At 40.7% G+C, this 14280-nt stretch overlaps 1 protein-coding gene across 1 annotated transcript in view; it reads left to right on the plus strand.

Annotated features, from left to right (window-relative positions):
* itga11b (integrin, alpha 11b) overlaps positions 1–14280 on the plus strand; it is a 133566-nt gene that overhangs the window by 32271 nt on the left and 87015 nt on the right. The gene's annotated exons all lie outside the window — the stretch shown is intronic.

The following is a 14280-nucleotide window of genomic DNA, read 5'->3' on the forward strand; positions in this document are numbered from 1 at the left end:
GGGCAGGATTGTGGGATCACTGTCTGTCTTCCAATATTACTGAGAGGAATATTAAGAATATGCCTCATCATTCTTTCTCTCTCTCTCTCTGCCAACCATTTATATACTATTTGACATTAAACCCAACCCACTAGGCACAGATGTCAGTTCAACGTCTAGTTTTGATTCACATTTGGTTGAGGTGTCAACTAACGTGAGTTCAACAGGTAATCCACCAAAAATGTCACCTTGTCATTGGATTTAGGCTAAATTAAGTTGATGACTTGTTGCAAATCCAATCAGTTTTCCAAGTTGATTGAACGTCATCTCATAGATTCTTTTAGGGTTGAAATGACGTAGACACAACTTTGATTCAACCAGTTTTTGCCAAGTGGGAAGTGTCTTGTGAAAATACAACTGAAAGTCAATGATTTACTTCCACCTGGGGCTGTATAATATTCTATATTACAAAAGTATTATTACAAAGCAAACCTACCATTCAAATGTCTTCAAATCATTGCGTCACATTGTGGCACCCAAGCAGCATCTAGAAAAGTATGGAATTATAAGAATGAAAAATGACAGACAATCTCAAAGATGGCCTCTGAAAAATTCTTTAAAAAGTATAAACACTTCTAAGAGCCAGAGAGGATCATCCAAGTGTCTGACTGTTAAAATAAGTAGAAAAACTGCCTTGTATTGAAACGTTTGCTATGTGGGAGTCGAGCCATGACTTTGAGACTTTCTCAGGTCCAATGTCTGGTCTGGTCTGGATCTTACTGAGGTTTCCCCACTGTGCCAAGTCCCTGAGACAGCTCAGATAAATGCAGTTCCTCCACAAACAGAAGCAAATACCACTCAGCCATTAACAAAGCAATACAACCTCAGGGCACGGACTAACTACAAATCATCTTGTTTTCCCCAATGTTTATTTTCCCAGGTAGCCAAACTGATCAGAACTTGTTTTGTTGGCACCCGTGCAAGACAATCTCACAGCTCACTGTGTTTTTAAACACACTGGTCATTTGTACAGCTGGGTGGGTAGAGTAAGGAATCTCACTCTATAGTATATCGGTGGCAGATGTCTGTATCTCTTCTCCTTTTAAGGGACTCATAGCTCACATAGTTCCTAGCTAGACTCGGCTACAGCAGCTCTGCTGCCAACCATTCTTACCAGGGGCAGGAAAACTTCCGATCTGTCCCTCTGCATACTAATTTATTCTGCTTGTTATTGCATACTACTTTATTTAAATGACTTGTTATTCTTGATTGATTTTTGATTATTATTGATCATGGTATTTGGACTGCATTATTAAGGGAGCTTTAGTTTAAGTAAGCATTTCATTGCATCGTTTACAACTGTTGTAACTGGTGTACGCAACTAATAAACTTTGATTTCTGTGCTAAAGGCTCACTTCCGAGAAATCTTCACGTTCCCATTTTAGTTGTTGAAATACTCAGCTGTCACACTGTGAAGCAAAGAGGGCCAAAAGGTGGGCCAGTTATCATGATGTGATATGTTCCTCTAAGCTTGATGAATTCAGGACAAAACCCTGAGTTCTGAATGTGTCAAATATATTTTTCTTGAGTAACAGGCTAATATTATTGTGTTGTTCCTGACAGAGGACGAAAAGGAGCTCTGTGTCTGATTTAAGTATGATGACATTTAAAGCTATTTCTCTCTCCCTCCCTCCCTCTCTTTCTCTCCCTCCTTTAAGAGTTCCCAACAGCCCTCAATTTCTGTCACTCCCCTGAGTGATCGTTTTTTTCCTTCTATAAATTCAGACAAAAAGCTGACAACATTGCCCAGCTCAGTGCCACGTGCCTTTTCAGCAATTACTGTCGTTTGTAGATTTTATTTTGTGCTCTCGTTAAGAACCTATTCTGTTTTATATACATTTCCAAGTATCGCCAGGACAACACTCAATTACTCTGGTCCAAGTAGTCTCACTGGACCAGTCCTCAACATCGTATTCTCGTTCAAGAATGCTAGAGGACTTGAAAAGTCACGTGCAATAAGGAGTGAAGAGGGGGATTTAAAGGAAGTCAGATCAACCTAACCCCCTTCCTGTTTTATCCAAGAGGACGTTCTTCTCATCTGCTACATCTATTTCTACTGTTCACCATTTCCTGCAGAAGAAAATAAACTTAAAAGACCATGTGACATCATTTTAATACTCCTTTTTAGGAGTGTTTTTGCTACATCAAGAAACAGAGTTTCCCTCCCGTTTCTGTCTTTCAAGTAACCTTTCCTGATAAACATTTAAATTGAAACCAGAGGGAGCTGCTCCTGTCCCAATGTGTGGCGTGTGCTTGTCAAGAGCTGAGAGAGAACATAGTAAGGAGAGGAGAGGAGAGGAGAGGAGAGGAGAGGAGAGGAGAGGAGAGGAGAGGAGAGGAGAGGAGAGGAGAGGAGAGGAGAGGAGAGGAGAGGAGAGGAGAGGAGAGGAGAGGAGAGGCAATCTCTCCACTGAAGGGTCTGTTCTTTGATCAACTTTCACAGGAGTTTTTGTCCTCCAGTGTATTCTCTCCCACTCTCTTTAATGACTATGGGTATGCGTGCCTCTTGGCTGATCATTACCACATGTTAATCGGGAGTCCACTGATTACCAGAGGTCAGGTCTAATCCTGTCACAAATACACAAATCTAAAGTATCACATACAAGATGTTACATGTACTACAAGATGCCACTACCATCGAATCCACATGTAATACCAGGGATGATAAATAGGCTGAGACCTTGTAACAACAATTGTAACAAGGCACACCCTTGTCATTAACTACCAGTCATTTTCAATTCGTTTATTTCTATGTTATGACCTGGCTCCAAGGCTATACCGAATCAAGTGTAATGTAAGAACAATATTGTTACATAGGATATACTTGTAATAATCATGTAACTACCCAGGAGCAAGCAACTTAATGTAAAGTGAAATGTAGTTGTGTGTAACCTTTATAATTACTATGTAGTCACAATGTAGCAACCTTTGCAGGCAATAGGCTAACCAGGAGAAATGAAAAGACAGGAGACGTTTAGGTTGAACCCTTTTTCGTTGCATTGTATTTGCCATCTCAGACAAACAGTAATGAGGAAACAGTCGGTGGTTGCAGAGCCGCCGGAAAAAAAGGTGGCGAGAAGAGAGCATTTGCCCCAGTACTTTTCAATCTGGTGTGGCGCCGCCAGGACCCAGGACCGAGTTTTTTGAAATCCTGGCCTAGCTAGATAGCTATCTAACATTAGCTAGCTAGGTTTATGCAGTCATGCAGCCAACAAATAATGTTAATAATTTAGACTCACCAAATAAATGTGTTTGGCACAGGATAAAGAAGATGAAACGATCTGCTTCTGCTACCCAAAGCCAAGGGATACTAAAGTTCCTGAAAAGGTTAGTCAGCCAGTTAGTCCAGTAATGTTGGCATATTACTTTATTTCCACTGTGTGGCACAAATTTCACTGTCTTTAAAGTAAAAAAACCTACAGATTCCACCACAGAGCAGTTTACACAGACAATATGAACACGTTTGTCCAACCATAACAATTGGATGGCTAATGCATAAAAAGCGAAATGATGGATTCTAGCATCACCATAACTATCACAAATACAGAGACAGGCAGTCATCATGGCACCAGTATTTTTGGACTAGCTAGTGTATAGTGACACCTACTGATATGAACGGGTATTGTAGGTTTGGTTAGAATAGAGTGCAATAGAATGAGTGACACTCAATCAAATCTACTTCATGAAAAGAGGGATATTATTATTCATGAAAATCTTGAAAGTAGTTGTTTTAATGATTGAATATATATGGCAATCAGTTCCTACAGTGAGCACCAGGGAACCAACCTCTGATGAGCCAGATGGAGACCAGGACAACACAAGGTTAGTGGTTTTATGAAGTACACATAAAAACAACTTTGTTGCAAAGTCTACTGTGTATACTTTAGAGTTAAATGTAAATCCTGCCTTGTTACAAATTCTACTGTGTATAGTGTTAAATGTAACCCTGCATTACATAAAGGTTACAGAACAAATAATTGCAGATCACTGTAATCAGATGAACAAATAATAGGTTTTATGACATAAAATTAAAATAATTTTCTACATTGAAACGTGTCTTTTTTATTTTTCAAATTCCACTGCTTAACGTTGTGTGTGTATAGAGTGAAATTAATATTTAAAGACATTAACCATTCTTTGCGTAACACTCAGCCCTGCTATAGTAATTCACTAAACTACAGAGTATGTTTTCCATTGAAGTTGTTGCTTCTGGCTCTTTTGATATCAGATTCAGAATGAATAATAACAAGGTTTGTGGTAGTTTGAAGGGTTGGATCCACCTTAGGCCAGGAGTGTTTCCAATCCATATGACCCGACAAGAAAAACCTCAGCCCTATAGTCATAGCACTATAGTCATATTTTATCACAGCCTATGAATAGGGCCCAGAGTTTTACCTGACCAGGTCATGAGATCAGGAAAAACTCCAGGCCCCAGAAAAGCCACATGAAATTTGCCAAACCACTTCTGAACCTGTGGTGCCACCTCATGGGATATTTGCAAAGAGTGATGGGATATTAAAATCCTGTTGTCTTAAGTTGTGTTCCCCTGCTCAGACGTTGCATGCATCAACCAATGGTTGCCTACCACATCATCGACTGTGTCATCAAATGACAGATTGCTATAACATATGATGTGGTCAGCTGGTACATAAAAAACCTATCCAGGGGTTGTAAGATCTGGCAGGCATTAACAATGTCCGAGCAGAGGAACTGCATGTAAAATCCATTTATTCAATCATTAGAACAACTACTTTCAACATTTTCATTGAAAATTACATTTTGGTCATTTAGCAGATGCTCTTATCCAGAGCAACTAGCATTAAGTGCCTCGACAGAATTTTCACCTAGTTGACTCAGGGATTCAAAACTTTTCAGTTACTGGCGCAACGCTCTTAACCGCTAGGCTATCTGCCGCCCCATCAAAATTGATAGACTTAAAACTGACAACAAGAAGCCCAAACAGATATAACATTTTACTAAAACATAATAATGTTAAACCTTTCTTACATTTTGTATACGATCACATATATCTCTTTATTATGTGTGGGAATACTTTGGAACAGATTTCCAAAGTTAAAATCACATGGAGCTGATTTGCTGTTGTTTTTTACAGTCTTTTATGTCCAAAAATTTTGGCTCAGAAAACTTGAGGGGCCAAATAAAATCGCTGGCCTGCGGGCCAGTTGGGGAACCCTGCTCTATTCTAACAAATCTGCATTACCAGTTCATATCAGTAGGTGTCACTATGCACTAGCTAGTCTAAAAAGACTGATGCCATGATGACTGCCTGTCTCTGTATTTGTGAAAGTTATGATGGTGCTAGAATCCATCAATTCTCTCTTTATGCGTTAGCCATCTATCTGTTATTGTTGGACAAATGTGTTCATATTGTCTGTGTAGACTGCTCTGTGGCGGATATTTTTATTATTTTTACTTTAAAGACAGAAGTTTTATTTGTGAATAATCAACAGCAGTGGAAATAAAATAATATGCCAACATTACTGTAGTAACAAACTGGGTGACTAACCTTTTCAGAAACTTCAGTATCCCTTGGCCTTGGGTAGCAGCAGATTGTTTATTTAGTGAGTCTAAATTATTAATGTTAGCTGCATGATTACATCAGCCTAGCTAGCTAAGGTTAATTAGCTAGTTTTATAGCTAGGCTACTAAAGCTAATGTTAGCAGTTTCGTTAGCTAGCTAAGATTGGATCATAGATGCTGTAAAGAAGTCAATGGAACTCATCAAAAACAATGGAAATGCCTTGGAAACACGTGGGGGAAAGGTGCCGTGGGGTAAAGATCCTGAATTGTCTCATTACCCCCCGCAAAATTTGCCTACATGTAGGCAATTTTTTATATGTGTATTTCACACTATGCGAAAACAGACAAATATATCCAAATCAGACTTTAGTAACCACATTTTGGGACTGTTACAATACATCAACCATGATGGTTTTGATGAATATCCATTTTGTCAGATCATATTTGTTGAATGTGCATCGATCCTTTAAATGATGGCGCTGGAGGGTATTGCTGCCGTCTTATAGGCTCTCAACCAGTCATGCTATTTTGTTTGTTTTTTCGCATTGTTCGTAACTTGTTTTGTACATAATGTTGCTGCTACCGTCTCTTATAACCGAAAGGAGCTTCTGGACATCACAACTGGGATTATTCACCTCAAATTGGATGAGGAGTTAATCTTCAATGAGTCAGACGCGAGGGATATACTGCAGACACCCGACCAGGCCCTGATCCCCGTGATTCGCTGGAGAAGGAAACTGAGATTTCGAGGCAAAATATCAGGGTGCCTTCAGAGGATCACGTGACGAGTGGCTAATCTGCCCTTGCCCTCCGTTCTGCTAGCTAACGTACAATCGCTGGAAAATAAATGGGACGAACTGAAAGCACGTATATCCAACCAACGGGACATTAAAAACTGTAATATCTTATGTTTCACCGAGTCGTGGCTGAACGACGACATTAACATACAGCTGGCAGGTTATACACTCTATCGGCAAGTGTCACGGCAGCCTTCCTCCTCTTCAAGAGAAGAGAAGGTGTAGCAGGGATCGGACCAAAACACAGCGTATTCTGTGTTCAACATGATTTAATCAACAAGACGAAAACTGTGAACACTTACAACGATACAAAATAACAAATGTGGCAAACCGATACAGCCCTATCTGGTGCAGAGAAAACACAGAGACAGGAAACAACCACCCACAAAATCCCAACACAAAACAAGCCACCTATATATGATTCCCAATCAGAGACAACACAAAACACCTGCTTCTGATTGGGAACCATATTAGGCCAAACATAGAATCAGACAAACTAGACACACAACATAGAATGCCCACCCAGCTCACGTCCTGACCAACACTAAAACAAGCACAACACACAAGAACTATGGTCAGAACGTGACAGCAAGACAGAACAGCAGCCTCTGGTAAGACACAGGCGGAGGCCTATGCATTTATTTAAACAACAGCTGGTGCACGATATCTAAGGAAGTCTCCAAGTTTTGCTCGCCTGAGGTAGAGTATCTCATGATAAGCTGTAGACCACACTATCTCCCTAGAGCGTTTTCATCTGTATTTTTCGTAGCTCCCTACACACCACCACAGAGCGAGGTTGGCACTAAAACCGCACTCAATGAGCTGTATTCCGCCATAAGCAAACAGGAAAACACTCATCCAGAGACGGCGCTCCTAGTGGCCGGAGACTTTAATGCAGGGAAATTTAAATCAGTTTTACCGAATTTCTATCCACATGTTAAATGTGCAACCAGAGGGGAAAAAAACTCGAGACCACCTTTACTCCACACACAGATCGCGTACACAGCGCTCCCTCGCCCTCCATTTGGCAAATCTGACCATAACTCTATCCTCCTGATTCCTGCTTACAAGCAACAATTGAAGCAGGAAGCACCAGTGACGGTCTATAAAACAGTGGTCAGATGAAGCAGATGCTAAACTACAGGACTGTTTTACTAGCACAGGCTGGAATATGTTCCGGGATTCTTCCGATGGCATTGAGGAGTATACCACCTCAGTCACTGGGTTTATCAATAATTGACCGTACGTACATACCCCAACCAGAAGCCATGGATTACAGGCAACATTCGCACTGAGCTAAAGGGTAGAGCTGCCGCTTTCAATGAGCGGGAAAGAAATACCGCTTATAAGAAATCCCGCTATGCCCTCCAACGAACCATCAAACAGGCAAAGCGTCAATGCAAGACTAAGATCAAATCCTACTACACCGGCTCCGACGCTCGTCGGATGTGTCAGGGCTTGCAAACTGTTACAGACTACAAAAGGAAGCACAGCCAATAGCTGCCCAGTGACACAAGCCTACCAGTTAAAACTAAATAACTTCTATGCTGCATTCGAGGCAAGTAACACTGAAACATGCATGAGAGCATCAGCTGTTCTGGACGACTGTGTGATCACGCTCTCAGCAGCCTATGTGAGTAAGACCTTTAAACAGGTAAACATTCACAAGGCCGATGGGCCAGATAGATTACCAGGACGTGCACTCCGAGCATGCACTGACCAACTGGCAAGTGTCTTCACTGACATTTTCAACCTCTCCCTGTCTGTAATACCTACATGTTTCAAGCAGACCATCAAAGTCCCTGTGCCCAAGAACACTAAGGTAACCTGCATAAATGACTACCGACCCGTAGCACTCACGTCTGTAACCATGAAATGCTTTGAAAGGCTGGTCATGGCTCACATAAACACCATTATCCCAGAAACCCTAGACCCACTCCAATTTGCATACTGCACCAACAGATCCACATATGACGCAATCTCTATTGCACTCCACACTGCCCTTTCCCACCTGGACAATAGGAACAGCTATGTGAGAATGCTATTCATTGACTACAGCTCAGCGTTCAACACCATAGTGCCCTCAATGCTCATCACTAAGCTAAGGACCCTGGGATTAACCTGTTTGGGCTGCAGGGGCAGTATTGAGTAGCCGGATAAAAGGTGCCCATTTCAAACGGCCTCGTACTCAATTCTTGCTCGTACAATATGCATATTATTATTACTATTGGATAGAAAACACTCTCTAGTTTCTATAACCGTTGGAATTATGTCTCTGAGTGAAACAGAACTCATTCTACAGCACTTTTCCTGACAGGGAGTGAGATTTCAGAAATCTTGGCCTCTGGTCCCAGGTCAGTTTTAAAGTCCCTGTAAATGCTATGAGGATACAAACACTGCCCACGCCTTCCTCTAGATGTCAGTAAGAGGTGACAATTTGAATGGAGTCGATTGCGCAATCAGGGCCTGTATAAAAGAGCACAAGGCGGAAGTGGCTTTCTTTTCCTGCTGCGCCTGACGCACGATGGACGTCGGACTGGCTCTCTTTCCAAGCTTTGGTTTAGCCACTTATATATCGCCGGTCATGTTTTTACTCGTTATAGGTGTTAAAAACATCATAAGGTAGTTAATTTAAACCGTTTTATAGCAATTTATATCCGTTTAGTGCGATTTTGAGGCATTTCTATGTGATGCACTTTGAAGCGCCGGGCACGTTTCCAGTACCGGTCGAACGTTAGTGGCTATTTCGACGGACAAGAGGACATCTTTCGACCAAAAGACGATTAGACCGGAGAAAGGATACATTGCCCAAGATTCTGATGGAAGATCAGCTCATAGTAAGAAATATTTAAGATGATAAATCGTTGTTCTGTAGAAAAATGTTAAACGCATATTCCGCCATTTTTTTTGGTATAGCTTCGCTTGGCGAACCCTGTATTGCACAGTAAGGATAATTTTAGAAATGTAATTCAGCGATTGCATTAAGAACTAATTTGTCTTTCGATAGCTGTCCAACTTATATTTTTTTAGTCAAGTTTATGAATAGTTATTCATTAGACAAGATCACTGTCAAAGATGGCGCCCGACATTTTCAGGCCAGTTTTGCTACTATTCTCATTGTATAACCACGGTTTTTGTGGCTAAATATGCACATGTTTTACACAGCTGTAAAACACTTAGAAAATCGGAAATGTTGTCTGAATTCACAAGATCTGTGTCTTTCCATTGCTATGGGCTGTGTATTTTTAAGAAATGTTTTATGATGAGTAAATTGGTAATACACGTTGCTCTCTGTAGTAATTCTAGTCGCTTTGGTGAGATTTGTGATGGTGGCTGCAATGGCAAACTATGATTTATACCTGAAATATGCACATTTTTCTAACAAAACCTATGCTATACAATAAATATGTTATCAGACTGGCATCTGATGAAGTTTTTTCTTGGTTAGTGGCTATTTATATCTTTATTTGGTCGAATTTGTGATAGCACCTGATGGAGTAAGAAACTGATGGAGTTAGAAAAGTGGTGTCTTTTGCTAACGTGGTTAGCTAATAGATTTACATATTTTGTCTTCCCTGTAAAACATTTTAAAAATCGGACATGTTGGCTTGATTCACAAGATGTGTACCTTTCATATGCTGTATTGGACTTGTTAATGTGTGAAAGTTAAATATTTTAAAAAAATATTTTTTTGAATTTCGCGCCCTGCACTTTGAGCTGGATGTTGTCATAGGTGTACCGATATCGGGCTTGCAGCCATACACCTCCCTCTGCAACTGGATCCTAGACTTCCTGACGAGCCACCCCCAGGTGGTAAGGGTGGGTAACAACACATCCGCCACGCTGATCCTCAACACGGGGGCCCCTCAGGGATGCGTGCTCAGTCCCCTCCTGTACTCCCTGTTCACTCATGACTGTACGACTCCAAAACCATCATTAAGTTTGCTGATGACAAAACAGTGGTAGGCCTGATCACCGACAACGACGAGACAGTCTATAGGGAGGAGGTCAGAGACCTGACCGTGTGGTGCAAGGACAACAACCTCTCCCTCAACGTGATCAAAACAAAGGAGATGATTGTGGATTACAGGAAAAGGAGGACTGAGCACTACCCCATTCTCATCGACGTGTCACCAAGACAGTCGTGAAGAGGGCACAACAAAACCTATTCCCCCTCAGGAGACTGAAAAAATTTGGCATGGGTCCTAAGATCCTCAAAAGGTTTTACAGCTGCACCATCGAGAGCATCCTGACGGGTTGCATCACTGCCTTGTCTGGCAACTGCTCTGCCTCCGATACTACAGAGGGTAGTGCGTACGGCACAGTACATCACCGGGGCCAAGCTTCCTGCCATCCAAGACCTCTATACCAGGCGGTGTCAGAGGAAGGCCCTAAAAATTGTCAAAGACTCCAGCCACCCTAGTCATAGACTGTTCTCTCTGCTACCGCACAGCAAGCGGTACTGGAGCGCTAAATCTATGTCCAAGAGGCTTCTACTCTCATCCCTTTAATAACCCCCCTGCATGTACATAATTACCTCAACTACCTCAACACCGATGCCCCCGCACATTGACACTTTGACTCTGAACTGGGACACCGGTATGTAGCCCTCTATTGTTATTTACTGCTGCTCTTTAACTATTTGTTTTTCTTCTCTCTTACTTTTTTGTTCTCTTTTTTGTTGGTATTTTCTTTACTGCATTGTTGGTTAAGGGCTTGTAAGTAAGCATTTCACTGTAAGATCTGTTGTATTCGGAGCATGTGACAAATAAAATTGGATTTGATCAGGCATCCTTCGTCTATCCCCCCAGTCAGTGTTCCATTGACCTCTTTATTAATCTACCTAGTTTTAGGGGATGACTAAACTGCTTTTGTTCAATTGCTTTACTGACACATACTTTGTTTCCATTCAAATGTGTGTTCGCTCTCTTGTGAGGCAAGCAACCAGGTAGGCAGGAGAGGAGGATGAGCGAATAAAGAAACCACGTGCAGAATCAAACAAAGATGTGCTGGTGCAACCAAACGTAGTTGTTGAGAGGCGTGGTTGATGAGGGTCTGTAGACTGTAGCTGCGAGACCACTGTGACTGACAAGGGAATCCACCGTGAAATGCCACTAGACAAAACAAAGGCAAACGGGCTGAAATTGGGTGAAATACTATGTCAACTTTTCCAATAACAGAGGCCTGCTTTTTTAACGTTGCAAAACATGTTTCAAGTTTTTCTATGACATTAACTTATGAATATGTCTGGTAAACCCGTTCAGTGCGGCTGCTTTGAAAGATCGAAAAGTACGGGAGCAAATGTTGTCTCGCCATACGTTTTTCTGCGGCTCTGCATGAATTTGTTTATTTTCAAACAGTGACGCATTGTCTTAAACTGTTGACCTCAAAAACATAATTTGTACAGAAGTAGCTGGTTATGCTAACGTTAGCTAGCTAACCAGAAGAATGTTTACAGTACCATGGCTGAATGCCTCTTGATTCAACTAACTTCCCACAACAATTTTAATCAGAACATGATTAAAATCATTGCATTTAGCCAACTACTGTTTTTGTTGTACTTCTTGCATTTAAGCAAATGATCCCAATTGTAGTAGTAGCAGCTTGTGACTAGTTAATGTTGAAGTACATGGATAAGTAGCCTAGGCTAGATCTAACATCGATATTATATTTGACATAAACTCAGACCTGGCTGATCTGTTATTGTCTTCTGTGGAATTCAGAACATTGTTGGACAAGATTAAAGCTCTTTGTTCTTTGTATCGAAAGAGCCACTTATTTTTCCTATAGTCAAACCTCCAATCATAAATTGGGAGAACACTAATTTAGAATGCCTGAAGATTTAACAGTACTTGTGTATGTCTGTGTGTTTATGCACGCGCGTGTTCAACTTAAAGAACATAATAGCTGTATGTTAGTGACTTTTGTGTTGTTTATGGTGAAAATGCCATTAAAAACATTCCGATACAGATTATTTTGTGTTTTTTCCCCCTGACAATCAAAACATAATATTGCTATAACTCAGTACACAGATTTTTTTTTAAATCTAGGGCCAAATTTGAACAAATTCTTAAATCGTGATTAACTAAACTAATTAACTCTATTAATTATTTGAATTGTTTGACAGCCCTAGTTTGAATATGAATCTTTGTCAAATCCATTACAGAAAAGTCAAACTGAAGGATTTTCTTTTGTCTCCTTATTTCTCCTGGTTAGCCTACTGTCTGCAAAGGTTGTTACATTGTAACTACAAAGTCATTCAAAATGTCACTTCACTTTACATTAAGTTGCTTCTCCTGGGCAAGTACATTGTAAATATATGTATATCCCTTGTACCAACATTGTAATTACAAGTAAGTTGGTTGTTAAAGATTTGCTACATTGTAAGCACAATGTAACTAAATGGGTTATACCTAATGTTAGCCTATTGTCTGCAAAGGTTGTTACATTTAAACTACATAGTCATTATAAAGGTTATACCCAACTGGGTTTCACTCTACATTAAGTTTCCTACTACTGGGTAGGTACATGATAATTACAAGTATATCCTATGTAAGTTTATCTGGCAAGTATGCTAGTGGTTAGAGTGTTGGACTAGGAACTGAAAGGTTGCAAGATCAAATCACCAAGCTGACATGGTAAAAATCTGTCGTTCTCCCCCTGAGCGACCACTGTTCCTAGTCACATAAAGGTAATCTTTTTAAAAACTCCATAGCTTTTGAGCCAGGTCATAATATAGAAATAAACTAATTGAAAATAAGCTCCTAGTCTATTTATCAATCCTGGTATTATATGTGGATTCGATAGTAGTGGGACCTTGTAGTTATGTGTAACAAGGTCAGATTTTGGTTGGAGTCAGTGGCGAATTTAAGTATAGGCGATATGGGCAGCCGCCCGGGGCGGCATCTTGCCGGGCGCGGCACGGGGCAACGCACCAACATTTTTTGGAATGGTGACATTGCCGCGATCAGTTTTCTATCGCTCATTTGCACGTCACATCAATGATATCATGTCACCGTGTGGGATTGTGGGTCAATTAACTATGTCGGAGTAGGCGCCCTGATTCTAGTTTGTAAGCTAGGCAGGCTACTGCCTGGGAAGGTCTCCCACTCAGAAGTACGAGATGGGGAGGGGAGCGGGGGTAGGTTGACCTCAGGTCTCCCCACTGGAAGCCCGAGGTAGGGGGAGCGGGGGAATCTATCAAATAGCGCACCTCTAACTTTGTACAGTACTAATGCAATTAGTAAAATCAGCCACACTGCGAAATGCTACCAAATAAACCATAATTCTTTCATAATACTGTGAATATATAGTTTCACAGACATATTGTGGCATTTTTTTCTGGTTTGTGCGAAATAATTAAGAATAATATTAAACCAGTCTGCACACCACCAAGGTGAATTGGTTTAGTCTTGACTCTTGGTTGACAGTGTTGGGAGATGGGTAATGTATTGACGCTTGAGTACCAAATCAACACAAATTTGTTTCCATTTGTCTTTGTTACTTCTTTTTGATTTCATGCGTGTAATTACAAAACATTAGTTACATAGTGGAACAAGAAAATGTTTCATAACATCAGTAGTTACACATGTGGACTAACCTTCAGCAAGTGAATGTGTAATTACACATTTCGTGTTCCAAATGTGTAATACTTGATAGCTACACAACCTTATTACCATGTAATTACTTAGTAACATCTATGTAACTACTATTATTACTACAGTTATTACTGGGTAGTTACATATTAATAGGAGCAACTTATTGTAAAGTGTTACTGGTAAGTTTGCTCCTCTCACTGTGCAAGTGGTTGGTAAGCCCGTTGAGTGTGAGATGCAACGCAATAGTGGTGCAATTACATTCATTCAGTGTACTTCATCTTTGAAATGCTTATACAATGTTTTGT

This window comes from Salvelinus namaycush, chromosome 21 (assembly GCF_016432855.1).
Source record: "Salvelinus namaycush isolate Seneca chromosome 21, SaNama_1.0, whole genome shotgun sequence".
Classification (NCBI taxonomy): Eukaryota; Metazoa; Chordata; class Actinopteri; order Salmoniformes; family Salmonidae; genus Salvelinus; species Salvelinus namaycush.